Raw genomic sequence first — 23,860 nt, forward strand, 5'->3', positions numbered from 1 at the left:
TGCACTCACAGCTAAATGAGGGAGAGAACAGTGGAAAGATGAGCATTTGGTTGTAAAATGAGACTGTCGCTGATATCTTCATACAACTGAACTTCATGTTGGATTCGACTAGTTTCTCTCCGTTTGAGAACAACTAAGCATCTGTTCCCAGCTGAGGCCCTTCTGCTGCACATCTAACACAGTGATAAGGACCGGGAGGATGGCTCCATCCTCTCTCTGTGTATCAGCTCCAGTTTATTTTCTCCATACAACTACCTTGAGTTTGTAGTTATCTGCCACCTCTATCCTTTCTTTATCACTGAGAAAGAGATTCAGTTTTGAGGCTCCACAATTCAGATGCCTCCTGCATACTGCTGTCGAAGAGCTGCAGAGGTACAGCAGTGCTGGAAGAGAGATGGCAGAATAGCAGTTTTCTCTTGCAGGTTTCTTTCCCTTAGAAAGAAACCACTCGTTACGAAGTCTATCTTTAAGGTTCTTTAAGTCACAAAAATCTGTGAATATTCCTGCATCTTTTAAAGCCCCTCTCTGCTGGTGGAGTTCTTCTACTCATATGCCCTGTGAGAAAGAAACCAGTCAAGTTTTAAGAAAACCATCCTCATGTTGGAAAATAAATATCACACCATTTATTTCCTGTATGGAAACGCAGCCATAAAAGGTACAAGCATATGACATTTCGTGTTTCCTTTCACCACAGCTTTAAAGCCGAAGAGTTCTTGTTTCATTAGGACACTCAGAAGCTGTTAATGCTTAAAATAAAAAGAACAAGTGGAATTAATAACAGCTTTGGGCCTGAAAGATTTCTTTCAAGGCAACATGCCTGCTGTGTAGAAGGCCAAAGCAACCAGAGACAAACGCCTCGGTATGAAGAGTAAAGCACAATCTGTTACCCCACAACAGAAACGCCGTTTAACCTCCTCGTTCACAAATGTCTTTGAAACCCTTTTCCTTATGTTCCTTGATATTTCTTCACCTTTTCTCCTGTTCTTAACTGTGGGTCTGTTATGCAAATTGGAATAGTCGGTGCCAGGGAGCAGCCTCATACTCATGCACACAGAGCCATTCATACACCCCAACACCTGTCACAGAGACCGCTGCTGAATCAAGGATGCAGATGATGCATTCTGAGCCATCAGCACCACATCAGGACTCCCTTAGCCCCAACCATCACAATATCTTTATCATGTCACCCAGTAAACATCCTCCAATCCTTCCCCTTCTCCCTGCCCTCCAGTTTGATCTTTTACATGCTTTGCCTGCCAAACATCCTTCACTGCCTGCCAATCCTTCATTCTTCACCTTACTTACATGCAAATGCCACTTAGAGCAAAGCCAAATGAATTAAATGCCTCTTCCTATGCAATTATTTAAGCACACAATATGGCTAATAGGAGTAAACAAAAGATGCACAAATAATGACTGTAATGGCATTTTGTAAATAAGTGGTAAATGGACTGTACTTGGATAGCGCTTTTCTGTCTAACTGACCACTCAAAGCGCTTCTAACACGACACACACACACTCATACAGCACGTCTTAAGTTATACATAACTACGTGCTTTCTAACCATTCATACACACATTCATGCACCGACTGCGCGTGGGGGAAGTCGAACCACCGACCTTCCAACTGATGGGCGACTGCTCTTCCTCCTGAGCTACAGAAAAGAATAACACTCATCTCATCACAGAAAACTACAAAATCATGTGTGGCTCTTAAACCAAACAACCAAAAACAGCACACACATTTCAACTCCTGTTACGTGCACCAAAACATTGGTTTATGAGCCTGGAAAGACAGCAGCCGACCCAGGAAACTGTCAAACAAAACGCTTCGGTCAGATAATGTCATAGCTACTGAAAGGCTGATGCACTTTATTTCCTCGTGCCATTTAAGAACTTCATGTGGCTTCACTTGTTTCACACTTATATACAGCACAAAGGTCACAGTGGTGGCTGCCTTGCTGTGAAGGAAAAAGCTCACATTTTGAGGTTTCCTGCTTTCAGCTAACAAGTAACACACCTGCTCATAATTCAAATAACTGTCACACTATCACCTATTTAGAAAAATAAAAGAAGTCCTGTTTGTGCCTCTGCAGGCTAGTCTAAGTGGGGTTTTTTCAGGTGACAGCTACTATAAGAGCATGATTATCTTTATAGATTTGCCCCGGTGCTTTTTTACTCTTTGAATTCCCTTGCATTAATTTTAGCTTCAGCTGGAAAAGAATAAAAAATACTATTAACATTTAAAAAGAGAAGCCTCTAAGGTTTAATATATTCTGTAAAGAATGGGGGAAAACATAGAAAAGGCAAACCAGGCACTCAGATTGCAAATATGAGCAGGGTGGAACAGTGTTCCTTCATTTATGCAACAAGAGGCCCTCCTCTCTGCTGAAGCTGCACACACACCTCCAACACACGTCCCGGTGTACACAACGAAAAGCAGAGAAACACAGATGCACGTCTGATTAAAGCAGCACATTCCCCCATTTTTCCTTTTCTGCTGATGCTGGCACCTTTAAATGGTACCAGGGCTCATGTTCTGAACACCCGCATCCAACCCTGGACATTCCTACCCCACCAGCAGGGAGGTCAGGTGTACTATTCCAAGCACACACCCTCCTGCTGCCAGGTCATGTTAGCCCCAACACGCATGTTTGGGCTACTGAAGAGAGTTCAAAGCGAAACTTCACCCGGAGTCTGACACCTTCTGTCTGTTCAGTCATTAGAAGAAAGACTGGGATCGGCCTTTTAAAGTACACTACTGGCTAGTTTATCATCTTGTTGAGAAGATCTGGTGTTCATCGACACCTGACTGCATCATCACATCACACGTTTAAAAGTTAAACCAGCCTGTGTTACAAAATCTCACCGAATGGAAATAAAAGAATCTTTCAGATTTGTACTCAAAAGAATGGGCCTCATGCAAGAACCGTTCGTACGAACAGATCTGTGCTTAAAGGTGTTTTTAAACCTCGACCTTATTTCTGGCATGAAATACGTTTATCTACTCACCAAGAACAGTTTGGCGAAAGTCTGCGTCCTTCGGAAGATATTTAGATAACTCACGATCGGCGTATATCCTTATGACGGAGTTAAAGGGGCTTAAACAATGCAGCCTCTAAATAAGGCATTATCTGTCTTTATTTCACCAATACTTTAAGAAGAATGAATGAATGAATGTGTGCTATAGCTCTGTTAGCTCATAGCTGCTGTTATGTGGCTACTTGCAGCTATAGGAGAGCTAACGGAGGACAAAGTTCAGACAAAAGTTCTGTAATAAAAAAGTAAAGTGCATTTAGAGTTATAAATACTTTTTGAGACAATTCTCTATAATGTAGAGCAAAAAAATGAAAACATTATGATTTAAAACAATTCAGTAGTTTTAATATGGCCTTTTTGCATAGATAAGTAAAACTGTTTCCTGCATATGAGGGAGGAGTAAATGCAGTGAATGTCTGCTGGTGATGAGTCATGAACAAAGAATGACAGTTATGGAGCTTCTCAGAAACTAACAGATACACACAGAATGTATGATTGTCAGGAGTAATGTCTGCCACGCAAGCTATCAGGTAACAAGTATCCATAAAAGCCGTAGATGTCAACAAAAGCTCTCATCTTTCAGTATTGATCGTGTCCAAAACTCTGACATAGTTTAGTTCCAAATGATGTTATGATTATGATCCAGTTATTATGGCATGCATCTGTGTCTTCACAGCCTTGTGATGCATTTGTCTGAAAAGAAAACAAGGTCACATAGCAGAGTCCGCGTCAAAACAGTTTTAAGTCTGAGCAACTCTGTTTGTGCAGCGGGGCGTCCACACATTGGAAATATGAATGGAATTATGCAGCCACAAGCAGTTTGTGCACTTTGATAACGTGAAAGCAGCTTCAGCACTGCTTTTAAGCAACAGTCAAAGAACAATGGGACTGTTAGGCAGACATTATTCCAAAAAAGTCAAAGAAAGCAAAGACTGCATACAAAGATTATATAGAATTAGTCATTTTCACAGTAATTCTGCAATAAACACTATTGTTTGCTAGAAGAATAATCTGATTATGCATTAGCAAAAACCTGAAGTAATGCTACAGACTGCAACCAAAACTGCTGCGTTTGCAACTTCTGCATGTGTGCAAATGTAGTTTCTATGATGCTCATTAGGCGGTTTGGGTGGCCCTCCAGCACCAGCAGCTAATGTTTGCCATTCTATTTTTGTCCATCTTCTTCAGATTAACAATCCATTTAGCATGTACCATGTTCCAAAGTTGAGGTCGTCTTTAGCTTCGATAGAACAGGAGGAAACAAGACGAGGAAGACGGAGAGGAACAGACCACAGGCAAGAAGGGAGCAGCTACGCTGCAGCCTGGGCTGTTTGCACTTGTTGGCAAATGTGTTCAGCAGAAAACTTCTGACATGGTTACCAGGACAACACAGCTCAACCTTGCAACAGAGAGAGAAAAAACGCAAGACCTGCAGAAAGCTAAGCATAACCCCAAAGGCTGAGCCCCTCCTGTTCAGCAGCGCGGTCTCTGAGCTGAGGGGGTAAAGGGTGTGTCCGAGTGTCTCTTTTCTGATAAAAAATGAGGCAGCATGGTGGTACAGCGATTAGAAGTGTGACAGCAAAATGTTCCAACCAGCTGCAGCAGCTGACAGCAGCATTTCTGTGTGCAGTCCGCATGTCCCTGAGCCCGGGTGGGTTTGTGACCTCTGGGTTCCCCCAACTCTGAATTACACAGATAAACTGAAGAATTTCTGCACAATCAACGGCACACTCAGGTTATTGTGTTTGTTGTGTTTGAGAATACGTATCATACATTCAATTATCTGATTGTATAATCAAAGTAAACTTCATTTTACTCATTAGTATTAAAAAAGGACACTTCAGAAGAATTTAAACTTAATTTTTTAAACTGCTTTCATACATTATTTCAGTATGACGAAGGAACAAGAAACCAATGGTAGCTGCATTTATTTCAACAAATAAAATAATGAAACATTTCACTTTTAAACAGTCAAGTGCATCTCAATATGGACACAAATCAGTTTACAAGAGGTCCTTGAATGCAACATGAAGTCTCACAGCTGGGATGTACAAAGTGATGTAAACTTTACAATTTATAGATAAACCAGAGCTCCTAAGCATTTTCCATTTCAAATTTCCAGATTTTTAGGAGATGGTTTTGAAATCCAAAGGTGAATTTGTACGTTATATTATCAGCATGTATGCTACCGTTGCCAAATATTTGCCAGGATATGATTATAGTTTTTGGTTGTGTACTTCTAAAAGAAAACTGCCACCAAATGATTGTTTTATTCAATCTGCAACCCTAAAACAGCACACAAAAGTATCTGCGCCCAACATCTCTGCACCCCTCCTCAGCTTAAAAAACAAGATTAGATTTGGTCTGTTTTATATGCACAAACTGAAAATCACAGTTTATTCACGGTATCCATGGAATCCACCATAAAGCTGACTCAGCCTCTCTCACACAGCAGCGGGGCTGCACACAGGCCGGAGGCAGAATAACACACTCTGGATATCTGTTTGTGGGGTAAATAATCACTTTCCAATTTTGGATTCATATGTTCATTTTTTTCATAGTTTTCACTCATTCCTGCACCTGAACTACAGACATCCATCGCGCTCATACAGCCAACGATCGTGCATGTGTTTACGGGTTCTCATGATGGTGACAAAATGATGAGGATTCAAGCTTCAAAATGGTAGATAGACGAAGAGCTGACGTCATGGTGGCTACAGCCATCTTTTACGTACAATCTACTCGAAAAGTAAGAAGAGAGAGGAGACAAGAGAAAAAAAAACTAAGAAATGTCCCACTTGTTTCCCTTGTAGCCGTCATCCTCACAGGTGGAGCTTTTAAAATCAGTCCTTCACATTTTTAGCTTTAACAAGGTGATAACTTTAAGGTGTGTTTTAATGATTTTAGCAAAGAAATAAGGAATGTGTTTCGTGTTCAGAGCCTGCAGAGTCTGCTCTGCAGCGGTTTGGAAGAAAAGCTTGCAGTGTGAAAGAAAAATCATCATCAATTACCCAACACATGGCGGCTTTAAAAAGTATGAACACAAAGGCACCAAGTTGCAAGTTTGCAACCTCTCCTGTTGCTCAAAGACAGCGAAAAGCAGCTGCGTTGCTGTGATGGAAGTACAACAAAAAAATGACACGCACAGCTAGAAGGTCAAAGCAACATCAGAATGATTTAAAAAAGAAAAAAAAGAAAAACAGCACTTAAAATGCAAAAACTATCCAGACACGATTAATGAAAATAGAAAAAAAAATAGGTCAAATGAGAAAATAGAATAAAAATAGAAAAATGTTAAACTCATGCCACGTTTTTTGCTTTTAATGTATCATTTAAACACGAATAATACAATAAACAAAGCAAACACGGTAAAAATTCATTTGTGTGCACTTAATTTCTCCTGAAGCCAAAGGACTGAACCAAAAACATTATTCTGAGCCCACCAACGATGACAAATACATCCAACTCAAAAGCATGTGGTGTGAAGCGCATACTCGAGCACAAACAGATACCACTTCTTTTAGGCCTGGTTACTGGAATAACAAAAGCTGTCAGTCTCTCATAAAAACTGGAACAGGAGGTAATATGTGACACAGTTATCACAAGTACATTATTTGCTTGATCAACTATCAGGAAGGATCAAAAACTAAACCAAATCCGGAACTAATCTCATGAAATTTCATTAAATCTCTTCATTTTCAGTCTCCTCTCACACTACTGAAGCCTGAGATGGAGACTTAAATAGGGGTTTGACATTTAAAATGACAGAGAAGCAGCAGGTCGTTGCAGAAGCACTTCTAGGAAGAGGCTTTTATGATCAGCCAAATCCTTTAGAGGAAACACAAGTCATTTTCCTGGAAACTCAGCACCTCCTGCTGCTGATCAGAGCTGCATTAAACAGCCTCCAAAAGGTACAGAGTACCAGGATTTGCCCGATTACTTTGTCATATTTACCGATCAGGTCTTAAGGTGTAATTGGAAAGCAGAGAATGACCCAAGATACAAAAATAATAACAATAATATAAAAATGGCACAACCAACAGCACAGGAGTTTTTCCTCCGTCTGGATGCTGACTACAACTGTGTGGCAGGTTCTTTGAATGCAACATGGGCTCAGGCATTCACATTAATACATACATATTTGCCTAAAAAAGTAACTGAAGAGAATAAGAATTCTTCAATTGTAGCAAACAATGGATGAAAGAGAAATAGTTTTTTTCATTTGTTACAATATGCTAAACCATGCTAGATGCTAACATAGCTGCTCCTTTAAAAACATCTAAAATGATTTTCAGAGAGCATGCTTTCCAACACCGTATCTGCTACGGTCAGTCAGTGTGTGTGTGTGTGTGTGTGTGTGTGTGTGTGTGTGTGTGTGTGTGTGTGTGTGTGTGTGTGTGTGTGTGTGTGATCTCATAATGAAGCAAGGAACACTGTTTAACTCATAATAGAGGAAACTTGAGGCCCTGCCTAAGTTTTACTCTTTTAATCTTTTTGGTCAACATCCCTTCAGTAGAAGTCTCTTAGCTGCTGGCTACACCTTATTGTCTGAAACATTTCAAAACAGCACTTCCTGGCTGCTGCAGACGTTCTCTCTCTCTCATACATGCACCGTGTTTTGGTTTATTGTGCTGCTTTTCATGCTACATGTATTGAATTTCCCCCACTGGGGGATGAATAAAGCATATTTCTATTCTATTTCTATTTGAGCTCAGTTCAGGCCGAGCATTTCCAAATGCTAACAGTAAAAAATTGTTCAAGCCAGATATATTTTTTGGGCTAAATTCATGACAGCTAAATCGTGCAACACAGACCAAGAAGAACAGGCGATTGAAAAGCGGAGTAGACGATTAAACAGCTCGTAGCACATAAAACAAGAAGCATGTGTGTGGAAAAGGTGTTGGGGGATATCTCTCTGCCACTGCTTGTGTGACGAGGTGAGGATGAAGAGATGGAGGTGGGTGGAACACATTGTGGTTGGTAAACAAGGCCAAAACAGGAAAGCGTGGGCCCACCTGACAGTCATATTATTGCCACGATGTAGAAAATAAGGTTAGCCGCTGTGGAAGAATACTGACACAGCAAATTGTTGCTATTTCATCTTTTTTTGTTTTTTTTAAAGCTCCCATCCTGAGGTTTAAAAGATAAGAATAATCCACTAACGGCCACAATAGTCGTGTAAAACATATCGTCGTCAATGCTTTAGTGCTACACTCAGATAGTTGGTACATCTGCAAGAAGCAGGCGTTTTATTCATGCAGGCAATCACCAAAGCGGTGCACAGGAGAAGCCTTTGGATAACAGCTGTAGCACAGAACAATGTGCGACAGCACAGCAGCTTCCAGAACTAAAAGCCCCCCCTCGTCCAAGCAGCCGGACTTCTATGCAATCTTTTAAGAGGTCTTGAGCAATAGTTCTCCAACGTTTTTAAAGGTCCTCATTTTCAGTTCAGCACAGAGCAGTTAGAGAGGAATGTGTTTGTTTGTTTCCTTCACAGATTACTTTATACTGACCTATGAATCATTCAAGCACCCAACTCAAGGATGGGCCCCTGGGGTGGTTGTGTATACCCTTTAAACCTAAGCAATTCCATCACTGGTTCAGGACTGCTTCCAGGGTCAGGGCTAAGTTGGTTCCAGCTCAGAACTGGTTTGGTTTTGAACAGCCAACCGCTCTTTAAATGTCTCTTCTAACACATACTTGATCCTCCCTTCATTTTTCTTCATTTTGGAGTTTCTGCTGCAGCCATTTTCACCAAGCTGCTCGACTGAGAAACACTCCACATGTCATGTGGTGATGAAGGGGACGTTTCATCTACAGGCCTGACACACGCAACCCCGAACCTGGATTCAAACAGTGCTTGATTTAGCCTGTTCTGCATTAATCTGATTTCACACAAGAAGATTAGTGCAACCCCAGACTCAGGTGACAGCTTTAACGGGCCAATGACATAGATTAAACGTTTCAAGGGCCACCATTTTGTTGTGTGGAACAGAAAAGCTTTTTTAAACATGCATGCACCCTGCCTTTACTATGACTGCCCACAGTTTTGGACTCTGGGATTGTATCGTAAAACTGAACAATAATTATCTTTTTCCCCCCATTTTTAAATTCATCTTTAGTGTCACCAGAAACCTAAATGATAAAGGCCAGCATATAGGCTTTTCAAATTCACCTCCAGTACAGATACGTCACCGTTGGCTCCTCTTGTTCAGAGGGAGCACCTACTTTTAGGCAGGAGCTGCAAAAGACCAAATAAATAGTGGCTCAGCTGGAGTTAATCAGTCAGCAAGGTTCTGCTTGAGCAAGAGGTGCTAAAATATGCACAGTTTTATGGTCCTGTAATTAAAGTTTTTGGATTAAAGTGTCCAAGAAATGTCACATATTATCTCCTGGGTAATGTACTGCAACAGAGACTGACCGAGAGAAAGCAGGCAGAGTAGCCATGAGTCAGCCCCCTGCCTCATGCTGAAATCAGAGAAACCACAAGAATGTAACAGCTTCTGTTATTATCCCTCCCTGCTGCCTCACAGCCTGATGGCCTGCCCTAGAAAATAGCAGTGAGACTGCCTGTTTCTCTCCTCGTCTCTCACATACACACTCTTTCTCATCTCTGACACATAAAATGAAAATCATTAACAAAGTACGGCAGTCCATTTTGCCTGCCTTTTCCTCCCAGCACACAAATGTTATATGTAGGCACACACACGCAGGTCACGTTGATGTAGAGTAGATCATCAGCCTGTAGACACAAAGTAAAACCAACAAGATACTGAATTCAGTTCAGGACAGACCCAGTCTCTCACATCTCTTCCACAGAGAACACAGGGCCTGCGTGTCAATGGGAAGTGTGAACTAATACAAGCACATTAAAGACAAAGCTGCTCTCAATTCACTTATTGTTCTGTGCCTTTTGTCAGATGGCTAAATGGGTCAGAAATTAAGATGGAAAATCAGCCCATTAGCATTTCCAGACTGTCACTCTACTCTCATAAATCAGTCATTTCAAAACCACAGCGTCATCTAACAAAATCACCATTCTAGTAATGTAAAGACTTGAACTGCTCTCACGTGTACAATGAACTCCCACAGAGAAAGTTGGAAGCAGAAGGATGACTTGAACGTTTCTCACACAGTCCAAAGCATTGCGCTGTCGGACATACTTCAGCCGGTAACTTGATTCCTCTCGTTTGACCACTGGGACACGGACAGTGGTCAAATCAAACGTCCAACCGTAGCTCAACTTAACTGTGCAGGTACGATCCAGATTGAGTTGTTACCTACTTAAGATTTACATTTTCAGAGCCACATTCTTTTAGTTCAACCACATAAAGGGGGTGAAAGAAACCAGTGTAGTGAAAATGACAAACAACACGTATCTATGCACACAATAAAGTCAATACATTTATTTTTGATAAAGAAAAACAGCTCCACAGAAAGAACAGGTCAAACTGGAGCAACACAGAGTTGTACGTGATTTCCACTGCTGCACTGTGAAGGCCTTCATTGGTCACAAAAGGCTGACTCTGCAGCTTTTTGGAGGGAATAACTGCGCTGTGGCCTTGTTTCTGTCTACATGTAGCTGTCTATGGTTCCCAGCTCCAAGCTAAGGCACATTCAGATCAGGAGGCCCCCATTTAACATCAACTACAAGATTTTATCAAAATCTTTAGATCAATTTCACATGAGGAAATATCTTCTGTAGATCAACACAATACTCAGACACATTCAGGGTCTTTGACTGTAACAGTTTAGCACTTTTGCAAGAACATTTTTGTTGCATACTTCTTAAAAAAAAAAGGAAAGAAAAAAGGTTCTGAAATGAGGCCACATTCACCGAGGGAAAAAGAAGATAGCTTGAGGAACAGTTAACTCCTCTCCTCAGGCTACAAGGTCAAGCTAATAAAGGTTGGGGCAGGCCCAAATGTCAGCAAAAGAGCACAGCAGTTTATGCATGCTGTCGACCTCACTGCATCTCCTCCTGCTCACCATCACAATATTTTCACAGCCCACATCCATACTTGGCACATGTCTGTTGGCTCAGCAGAAGAAATTAATGAGAGGAGGAATTCACAAAAAGCTTCGCCTCGGACAAGCTGAGCATTAAAAAAAAGCCTGACAGTGAAGTTACTGGCAGCGGTATGAAATAAAAACGGTGGCAGTGATGTCCTGTGCCCTCCGTGTTTGAGTTGGATATGGAAGCACTTTGCACTTCCTCCACATACCCCCCCCCCCCAAGAAAAACATGCAACGGATAAAACTCAGGTTCACTAAGTAAACTGTGATGGTCCAGAAATAACTGTAAGGTGCCACACAAAAACACCTCCCGCAGCTGAAAAAGAGAGAAAAGCTTAAACTTTAGAAGAGGTAACCAATATAAAACCGTCTACTTTTTATTTATTACATGACAGAGCCAAAGCATAACTACCAGCCTCATGCAACAGTCAACACCATCAGAACAAAATCAGGAGGCCAATTTTGGCTCTGACCCACTGTTCTTAACCAACTGTGTCCTTTGCCCTCCTGAGGTATTCAAAGCTCTTTAAGCAGCTGTTTCAAAGGCAGACCTGAGGAGCTGAAGCTCACACAGAGACACACACAGCTCATTTACCCTTGTGGCAGGTTATAATGGGTATGCTGCAAGAGGGTCAACAACTCTTTGCAAGTCATCACACAAGGGGCACGTACATGAGTGTATGAAGCATACTGAAGGGTATGTGTCATTGTGTGTATGCATTTTAGGGGATGATAGTGAAGGAAAGGACAAGCCAAAACATGTGCTGGAGCATAACTGAGTAAAGAGCAAGAAAGCAGCTGTACTCGCATACCTGAGGGTTGTAAAAGCAGAGCAGAAACCTCTCTTTCAGATGGAAAAAAGCATTCAGGATGTAATTCCAGGACTCAAGTATCAGTTTAAGTGCTTCTTAAGATTTATTTATTCTATTTTTTAAGTCACATTAGACGAGACTAAAAACAGTTCATCACACTTTATTTTGTCCAAGCTTAACAGGTTCTGACTACATACAAAACCGTGAATCTAGATAGATGAAGCCCCCGAAATGTCAGACGTGATTACCAGACTTGCACAGGAGCACGTTTTACAAAGACGGGTGCAAAACACCACAGATTTTGGGCATGTTGTCCCATTGTGTTAAGAGTCTCATCCTATTAGACAAAAAAAGAACATGCACCATCAGCACATTTTTCCGTCTGCTTTGATAAAGTTTGCTGCTTCTCAAACTCAAGTCTCCACTACAGTCCACAAAACCAGCAGAAAATGGGGACTTTACAGCTGAGACTCAGGAGCTCAGCGGCGTGGTGTCTGACGACGACTCAACAACAGTCATTCAGAACTATTTTTGATACCAGACACTGAAGAGAAATCATGAATGATGGTGAATATTTTTAAATGTAACAAAAGTCGAGCACTGTTTGAAATGGTTCTCCTGTCTTAAAATCCCATTGGTCATCCTTTTCATATGCGGATCATCACTGACTGTGTTGTAATCTTGTCTCTATGTTGCACTCTCTTAGTCTGACCACTGCAATAAAATAGAAATCTAGCAAACTTAACCCCATGGCTCTGTTGGTGTAAAGGAGTCCTGTCTTTTTCAGAAACTAGCTTGCAAAACTGACTCATAACAGCCAATGAAAGATGAATTCTACTGGGGTGTAGGTGAATGGAGCCCAGTTTTCTCAATGTACAGTTTTAGTCACATTTTGGGATCATTTTTAGAGGCAATATGACCAGTGTGTCTTCCAAATATGCCTCATTTTGTCCCTCTAAACCTTATGAAATGCCTTGAGGGAGCAAGAACTGGTGTGTGTGTCTGGTGACACATGTCTTGTGTGAGCAGGATTGAAGAGCCTGTTGTCACCGCTGGGTTGGGTTAATAAAAAGCAGCCTACTACCGCGCTCGCTTGGTAAATCGACTGCATTTATGTCGCGCTTTCCTAGTCTTGGTAACCACTCAAAGTGCTTTTGCACAACGAGCCATATTCATAGATTCACACACACTTCTTAGTCTGTAGAGCCTTACTGGCTACACAGTGCTTCTCGTCTATCAAATTCACACACCAATGAACACTTTTCCCCAAGCCAACAGTGGAGCAGACAGAACAGAACCAAGCAAATCAAGCATTTGACTCATTCATAAAATTCTGCACAATTAACAGCACTGTGACTCACTGGAAGTGACACTGATGTTTTTGATCATCCAACTCAACACAATGAAATGTATTCCACCTTAAAACCATGTCTGATAGTGATAAATGCTTTGGTAATGAACTGGCTACTGTTTTGCTGTTTTATTCTAAAGGAAGATATTAAAAGGATCGATTATAGAAAATTCCTTCTCCCTCAGACGCCGCCTCACCCACTTATTGGTCATTTTAGTGGTAACCAATTAATACTATAGCCACGAATGCAGTCAAGTCAAGTTGATTTAAGTAGTGCTCTTAAGTCTTGTTGTGGTGCAGCTACAGCTTTCAGTTAGTGTAACAAATGCAACGTTAGAAAAAACAAACCATTGGAAACCATTGCTTTTAATGCATTAACTGACAGAGAGTGAATCAAAAACGGGGCTTTCTCATCTAATCATTCCCTACAATAAAGGGGAGGAATTCCCCAAATGTTTTATGTGGTATGCATTGTGCATTTTCTTTAAAATCCTCAGATGCACTTTCCTCTTTCAAGACAGATTTAATAAAAGCTGTATTGTGTTGAAGAATGTGCTTTCATAATCCAGGCTGACCCGGGGATACAGCACGATAGTGACAGATAATATCAGGGTGGTTTCATAAAAACACTTTGTTTATGGCTTTGATCTAACCAACAGTGAAACATCAGATCCCTCTTAACAGATGGACAAATTAGCAGAAATTAAGATAGCGAACCAATTACAGGAAAAGACAACTTTAAATGTCTTATTATAGTTTTAACAGCTTCAGGGCACAATGGCATTGATTCTACACGTCTCTGGACCTGAACGAGGGGATCGAACATCGTTCTTTTAAAGATGATTCCCTCATTTTGTGTTTTAGTTGAGCACTGTCCAAAAACTCTGGGAGGTGTTTAAACTGATCGATTATTTTCAGAGAAAATTGACGAAGACTTTCTCATGAGTACAGAAACGTTTCATCACAGGATAAAGGTGACCAACCAGAATGCGCTGCATTTAAACAGCACTTTTTTGTCTTTTCTTGTCTTGTCTCTTGCTCAAAGACACCCTGGAGGACCCTGGGATCAAACCAGTTCTCTTGTGATTGTGCACGACGTCAGGGGTTTTCCCCTAAATTTGCCTCCTAGCGGCAAAAAATAAGAATATATTATGTAATGCAAGGAAAGAAAATTCAGGGGGATAAACAAACATTTCTTATGTCAAAGAGCAACATGTGCTAATCAGACCAAAGAGGGACAAAACGTGACAGCTTTATATAGTTCTCTAAAGGTTACGTTTTGGTCAAAGAAAAGCAGCTCGACTCTGAGACATTCCCATTACAGTTAAGCCATTTCACACTGGTTGCACTGTTCTCTTCTGGTAAGTCACACAGACCAAACAGAGGGGCCTCAGCATTGCATCAATGTGTGCTCACACACACTCAGCAGAGCTCTGATGGCATCGTTGGTTAGAGCGACATATTCTGCAAAGCTAGATCTCTCTCTCTTACACACAGACACACACAAGCTGTTTCGGCCCTGGGACTAACCGCCTTTGCCGGCTCAGAGACAGATCAGTGATGGATCAACTTCAACCCCCAGTTCATCTTTTGTACTTTAACACGGGACAACAACGCGCAATCAAGGCACACGCATCCATCCGTTAGCTAAAAGTTTTCTGTGACCGTTACATGTGCAACCATTAGGGATCAAAATTAATCATTCCATATTTCTCAAGCTGTCTGGCTTGAATTAAACTAGTTCAAGAGAAATCCTTAAATGATGATATTAATGTCTTCACAGAAGCCCCCCTCTTACAAGTTTCACAGTGACAGAGAATGTGCTAAGCACTACAAAGACAATACCCATCATTTTCTTATATAGCAATCATAAAAATGTGTGCTTTTTTTAAAAAAAAAAAAAAAAAAAAGTCTGAGCAATTCACCAGTAATCAAAATAATTTCTCCTGACAAATTGTTAGTGTTGGAGCCCTTGTACATGGGATTTATTGGGAGTGTGTGTGTAAGAAGTCTGTGGTTTTCATCTCGCTAATGTTAATGTTTCAGCTAATCAACCCACTCTGACTGCCTGCTAAATGAGAACGACATTATTGTAATTTGCAGTTTTATCTTATTTGATATGCATGAAGAGACACCGAAGCTGGACGCAGAGACAGAAAAAGTGGAAGACAATAATAAGGGACAGGATGTTCAATAAGGGATTAGATGATTACGGTCTCTAACGGTTTACTGTCCTTACTGACAGAAAACATCTCAAATAAAAGCCCAAGAGCCAGTCAGGATGATTACAAATTCATCATTAGAACCATTTTAAATGCTTATGAAGATTCACAGCGATATTCAGTATTTAAAGCTAGAAAAACCATCCAACTACTATTAATCATTGTTCACTCATAATTGATTTCATCAAAACCAAGTCTACAAGGCCACTGGCTTAGATCTGAGCTTCAAACTTTAAAACCCAAAACAAACAAAGTGAGTTTTCTTCCCAACTCCTGAACGACGTCGAGTCAATGCGGTAAAATCCTGAAAGAGCCATCAACATTATAAAGTCATTCTTTGCAACTAATGAAAACAAAACACATCACGGTCACTGTGGCACTACATGTGTTCCACTTTGGAGATCTAAAATTGTCAAGGCGCCTTCATCCTGGCATCCTGTAGCTGCGGTGTCTTGCAGCAAATAAACACAGCTGTGTTTGGAGTTTGGGAGATGATTTTCACTGAACAGCCATGCCATATCCGACCAAGCAACAGACCACTAACTAGCTGCTTTTCTGAGGTCTATCTAGCTAGATATTTGTGTGAATGGATGGTTGCTTGCTTGGTTCCCTCAACATTGCTAGTCAACCAAACTAAAAGGACTGTAACTCAGAACAGTCGTGGATATGGTGTAAAAGTAGCAACCATTTTGCTTCAAAACATCACCAATGACCTTTAAATAATTGCTGATTGTAAAACTAATAATACTTAAGAATCAAGATAGCAGAACATAACAAGAAACGATCCAGTAGCCCTGTAAAAGGCAGCCACTGTAAAAGGAAATGTCCCAGTTCAGAGGGTTTTCCTGGGCTGGTCAGGCACCTGCTCATCATGATTGAACATGATAGGCTCCTCTTTAAAAGGGCTGTCAACAACAGTCAATTAGTACATAGGAAAGAGCATGAAAAATCTTCAAGGTAGGTGCCCTTTAATCATATATGGCACATCCTCAAATAAAAAACAGGATTCAGTTAAAAGCCAGGCCTCTTATAACAGCCAGAGGTGGAGCTGAGAGAAACAAATAGGGGCCTGCCTCTAATAAGGAAGGACAGAGGAAAGAAAAGAAAATTACAATGTGCATAGCAAAAGCAAAACATGTCAGTCTATACCACTTCTATGTCAATTCCATCAAACAACATGCTGATTTAAACCCGTTGTTGGAATTCATTTAGCATTGCTTAAAGTCACCATTTGATTCCTTAGTTTTAAACCACTCTGAATCAGTCCAGTAAGCTGCTGCATACAATACGGATGCATGCTAAAAGCCTAAAAGCCCTGCTGCAAAGAGGGCTTTTCTAATTTGATAGGGTGGAGGAAGTGTTAAGCGTGTTGTCACAGCTTATCAAACTAACAGTCTGTTAGCCTGTTCGCTACTTTGTTTATTCGACTCTCTGTATGGCCGCTCTGCACAGTCCCCCACAGGAGTTCAACTTGTTCAAGATCCTCGAAGCATTCCTGAGGGAAAAAATAAAACCACAGCGGTGTTTCGCACGCTTGTCGCAACTATGGAGCTCCTCACAGGAATAAATAAATATCCAGCTGACTCGTGCATGAACATGCTGACATATGAATATGAGGACCAGGGGTTTATGTGCATCATTCCAGACTTTGTTTTGAGCCATTGAAATATTGCATTGTAGAAAAATACGAGAACAATGAGAATTTGAAATGAAGACCTGCCTCTAATAAAGGCAGAGTACCCTAAGCTGCTGAAGTAAGTAAAGGCATTGATACACAAGTCTTAATGGCAAGGTTATTAATGTGGGTAAACAGCTGAAATGATCAATGTGATGGCACTAGGTTGGTATTTACAAACCTGTGGCACTGATCCCAGGTCTACTAATCCAAGACATGCAAATGCTTGCATTTTTCCAGCCTGATAATGCATCTGGCCTGAGGCCCTCAGCCAGCACTCTTTTTTCAACACCAACACAAAGCCTTGAAACCATCAAGAAATAAGCTGCCAAGCAAAAATAAAGAAAAGTGGAAAGAAACAAAATGAAAAAAAGAAGGTGGTCAATTGGCAGCTAAAGATCACATTCATTCCTCTAAACTTATATGAGAAAACATGGAAATGCCATAAAACAACTTAAATATATAAGAAATGTATTTTGATCTGTTGGCTTTATCCACTGAGCTTCCCCAAGATCCTCTGAGCACAGACTGCTTGTATAAATGCCCCTGATACGATCTGGGCCCATTTAATATCGTATACACATCATAGCCTTTTAAACTCACGAGAACAAATGCCAGACTTTGACGACTGTGGTACGCAGGCCAGTTTATGATGTGTAATCAGGATGCTGCCTACTTTATGCATCTTGTGAGCAGCTGATAGTCAAACCTGTGGCGATCCTTCTGCAGAAATGCATGCCGATGAACTGGCAGTGCTGGCCCTAAGGAGAGCTCTGAATTGGACATGAATTCACACACCTCTTTGCAGATAAACACTAGAAGCAGCCTTATTTTGCACATAACCGTGTCACACGCTTCACATCCGTCTGCTGACCAAACTAAAAGTGTCAAGCATATTACCGCATCTACGCTTCCTCTACAGATGGCTTCATGAGGTCCCATTTTTGGCAACAAAGACGCTCAGTTACAGTTTCATTTGCTTGCATTTTTTTACCCCCTATGCAGTGGTTAACTTTTGGGGTCTCCAACAGCAGCATCTGGTCATGACTTACTCTGTATCCACCTGTTACAACTCTTCATCTGCCCACTGTGGTTCAACTAACTACAGCTGAGCAATACACGCTTTAATGGCTTTCTTATATACTAACATTATCATCTTCTGATTTCAAGATTATAGCAAATGGAGGAGGAGAAGGTTTACATCCTGTCATGAGAACAGTTGTGAGCAGATGCATGCTTCATGCCTTCCCAGGGAACAGGGTTGGTTTGAACATGGATTCAGACACAAAACTGGTCACAACAAAGTTTGTGAATGTCATATGGTCATCATTCTAAAAACAGATATTCATGTCCTCCATGTTATCTAGTCCCATTATATCAGGGGAGGTCTGATGTCTCTATGACTAATATCTCAAAGAGTTGCCCACTCAGCTGGAACAACAGGAAGGGGAAAGAATTACTCATGTTTGACTGATTTAAATCTACACAGTAAATATGGAATACCATATTTGACTAGGTGTGGCTAAGATTATGCATGCGGTCATATTACAATTTGCCTCTGCATCATACAAACAGTCAGTCTCAAGATACTCGAGGATCTGATGATATTCTTCTGATGGCAGGTACCTTTTGAACCGGTTACCCCAGGCACACCTGCCGCCTTTGTCCCTTTGCATTTCTCTCCACATACTTCTTGCTATCCATGGTCTCTGACACCAAAAACTCTGTCGTGCACCATAGGGGTGGCAGGTTCAGGAGTGAAACCCAAGTAAAGCAGGGCTGTTGTCACTGACAATGTCATTATCACCAGCTGAGTCATTCCACCTCTGAAATGGAGGATTTTAGCAGCACAGACGAAAAAGATTTGAGGTACAACCAAGAGTTCTCCTCGAAATAAAAACGGAAAGAATGCATTTCTATTGCACGAAACAACGTTTGCGCACCGTTATTTAGTTTAGGTTTAGGTACCAACATCTACACAACGTGCACCGAACAAGAAAGTTTACTCTGAGCTCAAACCACACCATCTCAAAGTTTCCCTCTGGCTTTCAAAGTGGTTTCATCTGTAATAAAAAATAACCATTTTACACTGTAATGTTTTAACTTGCAATTCGGTGGCATTTACAAAACTAACAACTTCTGCACTGCATAGTAATTCCTTTCTTAACATATATATATGTAAACATAAAGCCTCACACAGCGATTCCCACATGAATTTGTGTCAAGACCAGTCAGAAATAATTGGTCCAATACATTTCTGGAGACTTATCTGTTAACTTTTTGTTTTAATTGTGTAGAAAAGACCGTGCTGTAATAATTTCAGGTGTCCAATGAGTCAAAAAGTAAAACTGCCCAGAATGCATAATCTATTTTAGGATAGGGATGTGGAGGGGTCTTCTGATGTCACCTACAGGGATCCCTGGGGACTCCCAACCACACTTTTGGGGCAACCTTGTTTTGCAGAACACTGAAGACAGCCCCTGGATTTCATTCACAATTTCTTGGTTGGCCGCCTCGATGTGCAAGCCTGTTCATAAGGATACTGCGCCACGACTGCAATATCATTCTGCAATTTAAGATAGCGCCTAAAGAGAGAAAAGGGGTGGTGAGACGGGACTGTGCGGCTCCATATGATCTCAGCGGCGGCAGCAGACTGACAAGCAGCAGGCAGCAGTGGAACCAACTGCGACCCAAAGATGTGGTGGAGGATTACGTCATCGAAAAATAAAAAAGGAGGACGGCTCATCACAGCAGACCCGCACATCCATAACGGAACACCAAATAATTAACAACTTCTCGGCCACCACACCGCTTGAATCATTTACTTATGAAGAAAATGAATAATTATTGATGTGAATAAAAGCAGGGTCTCTATAAGCGGCTTATCCACTTAGGCCCTCTGCTGTGACATTTCTACAATGTGACATGAACGTGAGAGGAGTGGTAGCAAGCTCCAATTATTTACCAATCAGCGGACAAACCGCAGAAACAGCTCTGTCCTCACGATGTGCCGTGCGTTAGATACATCCGTTTATCCACACAAAGCTACAGCAGCACCGAAACACTGCCACACAATTGGCATTATTATGAGTAATTGTCCATATCGACAGATAAAAGCATGCTAATTTAAATGCCCATCCATTACATAGGTGACGCCGTACTGATTCAACTGAGCGCTAACTGGACTCATTAAAGGGTTTATTGTATACTGCCCAATGAATGAGCTACAAACGACCTATTTAAGTCAAATATATATGCATGCCAAATCAAGGGAGCATAGACAAACTTTTATCGAAACAATAAATCTTTATTTGCAAGCCAACACTGCGCACATGGGATTTTCTCCCGTTTTTTTAGGAACGTAAAGTGAGACGCGAGATATTGAATGGGCTAAGAAACAGTTAGCTAACAAACAGGCTACATAAACCCTGGCTATTAAGGTTAGAGATAAAATAACGTATATTGTGGGCTTTTAGATCCTTTTGGTAGACTCAACTCCAACAGACGTCAGTGTAACTGCGTAACAGGCCTTTTGGAACAGCATTCTCACATTGTTATTTCGCTATTTTAGCTGTGCGGTGAGCAACTTGGATAAAAGTGACAGCGCTAAGCTAGCTAGCTAACGTCAGCTGGCTGTGGAAAAAAAACTGGTGGCCTGTGAACGAGTCTTTCTTACCGTCATAAACTGCTCCAGGGGCGTCCAGTTTTTAGGTAATATATTTGTTGCTGTATGAGAAAATGTTTTGTGTAGGGGCGATATAGCCCGAACATCCAAGTTCAGTTCACCCACTGCCGATGAAACCCGAGCATCACCATTATCACCGTAAACATCAGTACTTGGAGCTCGGCGCTGCTTCACACACATCCATCCGGCAGAACGGGGCCTCCTCCGGGCTCGACCATGCGACTGGCTAGGCGACGACGGATAATCCACAAGACAGGAGCCCCCGCAGTAACCATGGGCTACACACGGGGACTATCAGTCATTTGAGATCGAGAGAATGAGAAATATAATCCCACGAATACGTAAAAACAAACTACGTGTGGTCAGTAAAAAAAAGGCAATACACGAAAACTGTCAATTCACAAAAGAGACAAATGTTTCGGCTTCGACATGCCCAGCATGAGTCTGTCCGTTGTTACCAGCGATCCCTGATCCCTCTGCAGCTGCTTTGCCTGCCTGCTTGCCTTGCAGCACAGCAGCGATCTGTACACCGACGTAATGGCGCAACCTGAACGCGCAGGGGCGGGGCCATGTAGGGGGGCGGGTAGGAGGCGGGGCCGTGCAGAGGGGCGCGTGCTGCTTTGACCAGGTAGACCTGCTGCAAAATCTCGAGGCGCTAAAACGTTTTATATTCAAACCAAACGTTGTGTTTCTGTAAATGACCCAGAGCTGACGAGGATAACACTATTTTATATGTACTGAAACAGTGTTGCTGTCTGTACCAGCAGCAGGTTGAATATGTAGGCTATAATGCAGACCACAAAAAATGTCGTAGAGAGTAAAAATAAGACAATTGCAAAGGCAGTAGCTGCAGGAATGTAAGTCATACTTCATGCTGTAACTCGATGCAAATACAAACGCTGGTTTGTGTTTAATCTGCAACGTGCTTTTACCGTGTCTTTGAATTTGAATTGAGCTCTGTTCCCACAGGAGTCAATTATTGTAGCACTTTCAAAATGGATGTGATGATGGCAGTTCTTAAAATGTATTTCTTTCGTTTAATTTCAAGCCCAAACCTGCCCATTCACACCGAATTAATCTGCTGGCCTTCATTCATGAACATGGCGAAAGGCAGACAGTGAGGCTGGTAAGGTTGTACTGACCTCAAGTGGCTCGAAAAGAAACACGCTGCAATGCAACAAACAATGGGCCATTGTGCACAGCTCTGTCGGGTTTACAATGAGCTAAACTGATGAAGCAGAGTGGTGAGAGCAAGATAATAATCCCAGTGTTGTTGACATGCATATATTCCAAAAGACACTTTGTTGTCGCGGAAATAATAGAGTGGATCTAAAAATGCAAAGCTTATTAAATACAACACTATTTCTACTCACTTTTCCCTTAACTTTTTACCATTTTCTGCACAATCAGATAGATTATTAGTTCATGCATCTGTGGAAGCACTTATGTTAAAGAGCAGTGTGTCAAAGCCCACATTCTGCTGCAAAAACCATCGTACTGAAACAAATCCAGCATCTTGCTCAAGGGCCGAGCGCAGACACACACACGCACACACACACACACACACACTCTGCTGCGTACATTTAGGTTCTCCCAGCTTCATGTTCTTTATATTTGACTTTAGATTTTTTTCATAAAATTTACCCTATAATCTATATTCACTCAGTTTAAAAAAAGCCTTTGTTCAAAGGGATAATGATGATAAAAAATGTTTTTAAAAAAAAGAAAAGAAAAGAAAAGGGGGGCGGGGACTGTATCGCAACACAATTAATAACGTGCCTCTATATTTAACTCACCCCTCACGGTACAAGATTGGAAATGTAATTAAAACACCATATCAGAACCTCGTTAATATGCAGACAGATGACCTGGGGGGGATATGTGCCGCATGACGAGTTCTGAGTCACCACATGCTGCATATTAAGATTTTACGGAGCAGGGCAAGTGTCACCAGGAGAAAATAAACCGTGCACGTGGATTATTAACCCGTGCTCTCGGTTTTGCAATCCGTGCACGTGGATTATTAAACTGTACTCTCTGTTTTGCAATCCGTAGGATCCCGGTGGATCCATTGAGTCACACTCTTTCTATTTTTTCTTAGCTGCAAGGAATACAAGAACATTGCTGTTAACAGTTTGAGCAAAATTAGACGTTTCTCCATGTATATATTTAGATGAAACAAAAGAAAGGAGGTGCGAGAAATACCACCATCTCCAAGATGTCAACTTTAAGTGTGTCTCCCAAGCAAAGGCCCCGCGCTTTGACGCAGTTCCATTTTTACACAAAAAAAACCCCGACTGAAATACAGTTCCACCACAATTCAACGTTTATTTCCTCCTTAATTGTTTTTCCTGCCTTTCATTGAATGCCAACTCGATAAAATACGTTTATCTTCATGGTAAGAGAATAACCAAATGACTTCTGTTGACAGTACTTACCGTATCTAAATACATTCTCATTGTCAGATTAAATAAGCCTTTAAGTATACCGTTATTGTATGACATGATTGATATGTATCACATGTGCTGCACGAGGGTGTGTGTTCGTGCTTAACACTATCCAGCAGAGGGCACCTTTGGTCACAGACCAGCACTGTTTTGTCATTCCTTACTAAATAATCCCAGTGATTTACCAGTTAACACCCATACACGATTCACTCCAAGTTACTCTTTGCATAAACACGTGGACCCTTTTCATACCAGTAATGGTTGATACACTACTGCTTCAGTGAACTTTCCACAGTCAGGAAAGCAGCATTTAAACAGGGTTTCATGTTGCTTTACGCAGAAAAAGCACCTCCTCACTGTGAGCGATACAGCTTATGAATTTAACACAGCTTTTGGATCGCTACTCAGTACTGCTGCTGCCTAAAGCCCCAAAAGGAGAAAATCACACTTATTTTCTATGACTGTGCCTATTCAACATAGAAATCCAGTCTATATAGCCACATATATACATCACATTGTTTATTACTGTAAGGCAGTTATGAGCTCCTTCTCTCTATGGATGAAGTCAATAATCACAGAAGAAATAACACCCCAGACTTTAAAAGACTGTCTTT

The 23,860-nt window shown here is 41.3% G+C and overlaps 1 protein-coding gene across 2 annotated transcripts in view; it reads right to left on the bottom strand.

Annotated features, from left to right (window-relative positions):
• ptpn4a (protein tyrosine phosphatase non-receptor type 4a) overlaps nt 1–21,328 on the bottom strand; it is a 67,369-nt gene extending 46,041 nt beyond the window's left edge. For both annotated transcript variants that reach the window (XM_072397835.1, XM_072397834.1), the window contains exon 1: nt 20,791–21,328. The gene's annotated coding sequence lies outside the window, so the exon portion shown is untranslated. The remainder of the gene's footprint in view (nt 1–20,790) is intronic.
• Between the last annotated feature and the right edge of the window lie 2,532 nt (nt 21,329–23,860).

Source organism: Leuresthes tenuis, unplaced genomic scaffold (genome assembly GCF_036924035.1).
Source record: "Leuresthes tenuis unplaced genomic scaffold, fLeuTen1.0.hap1 SCAF_12, whole genome shotgun sequence".
In the NCBI taxonomy this organism is placed as follows: Eukaryota; Metazoa; Chordata; class Actinopteri; order Atheriniformes; family Atherinopsidae; genus Leuresthes; species Leuresthes tenuis.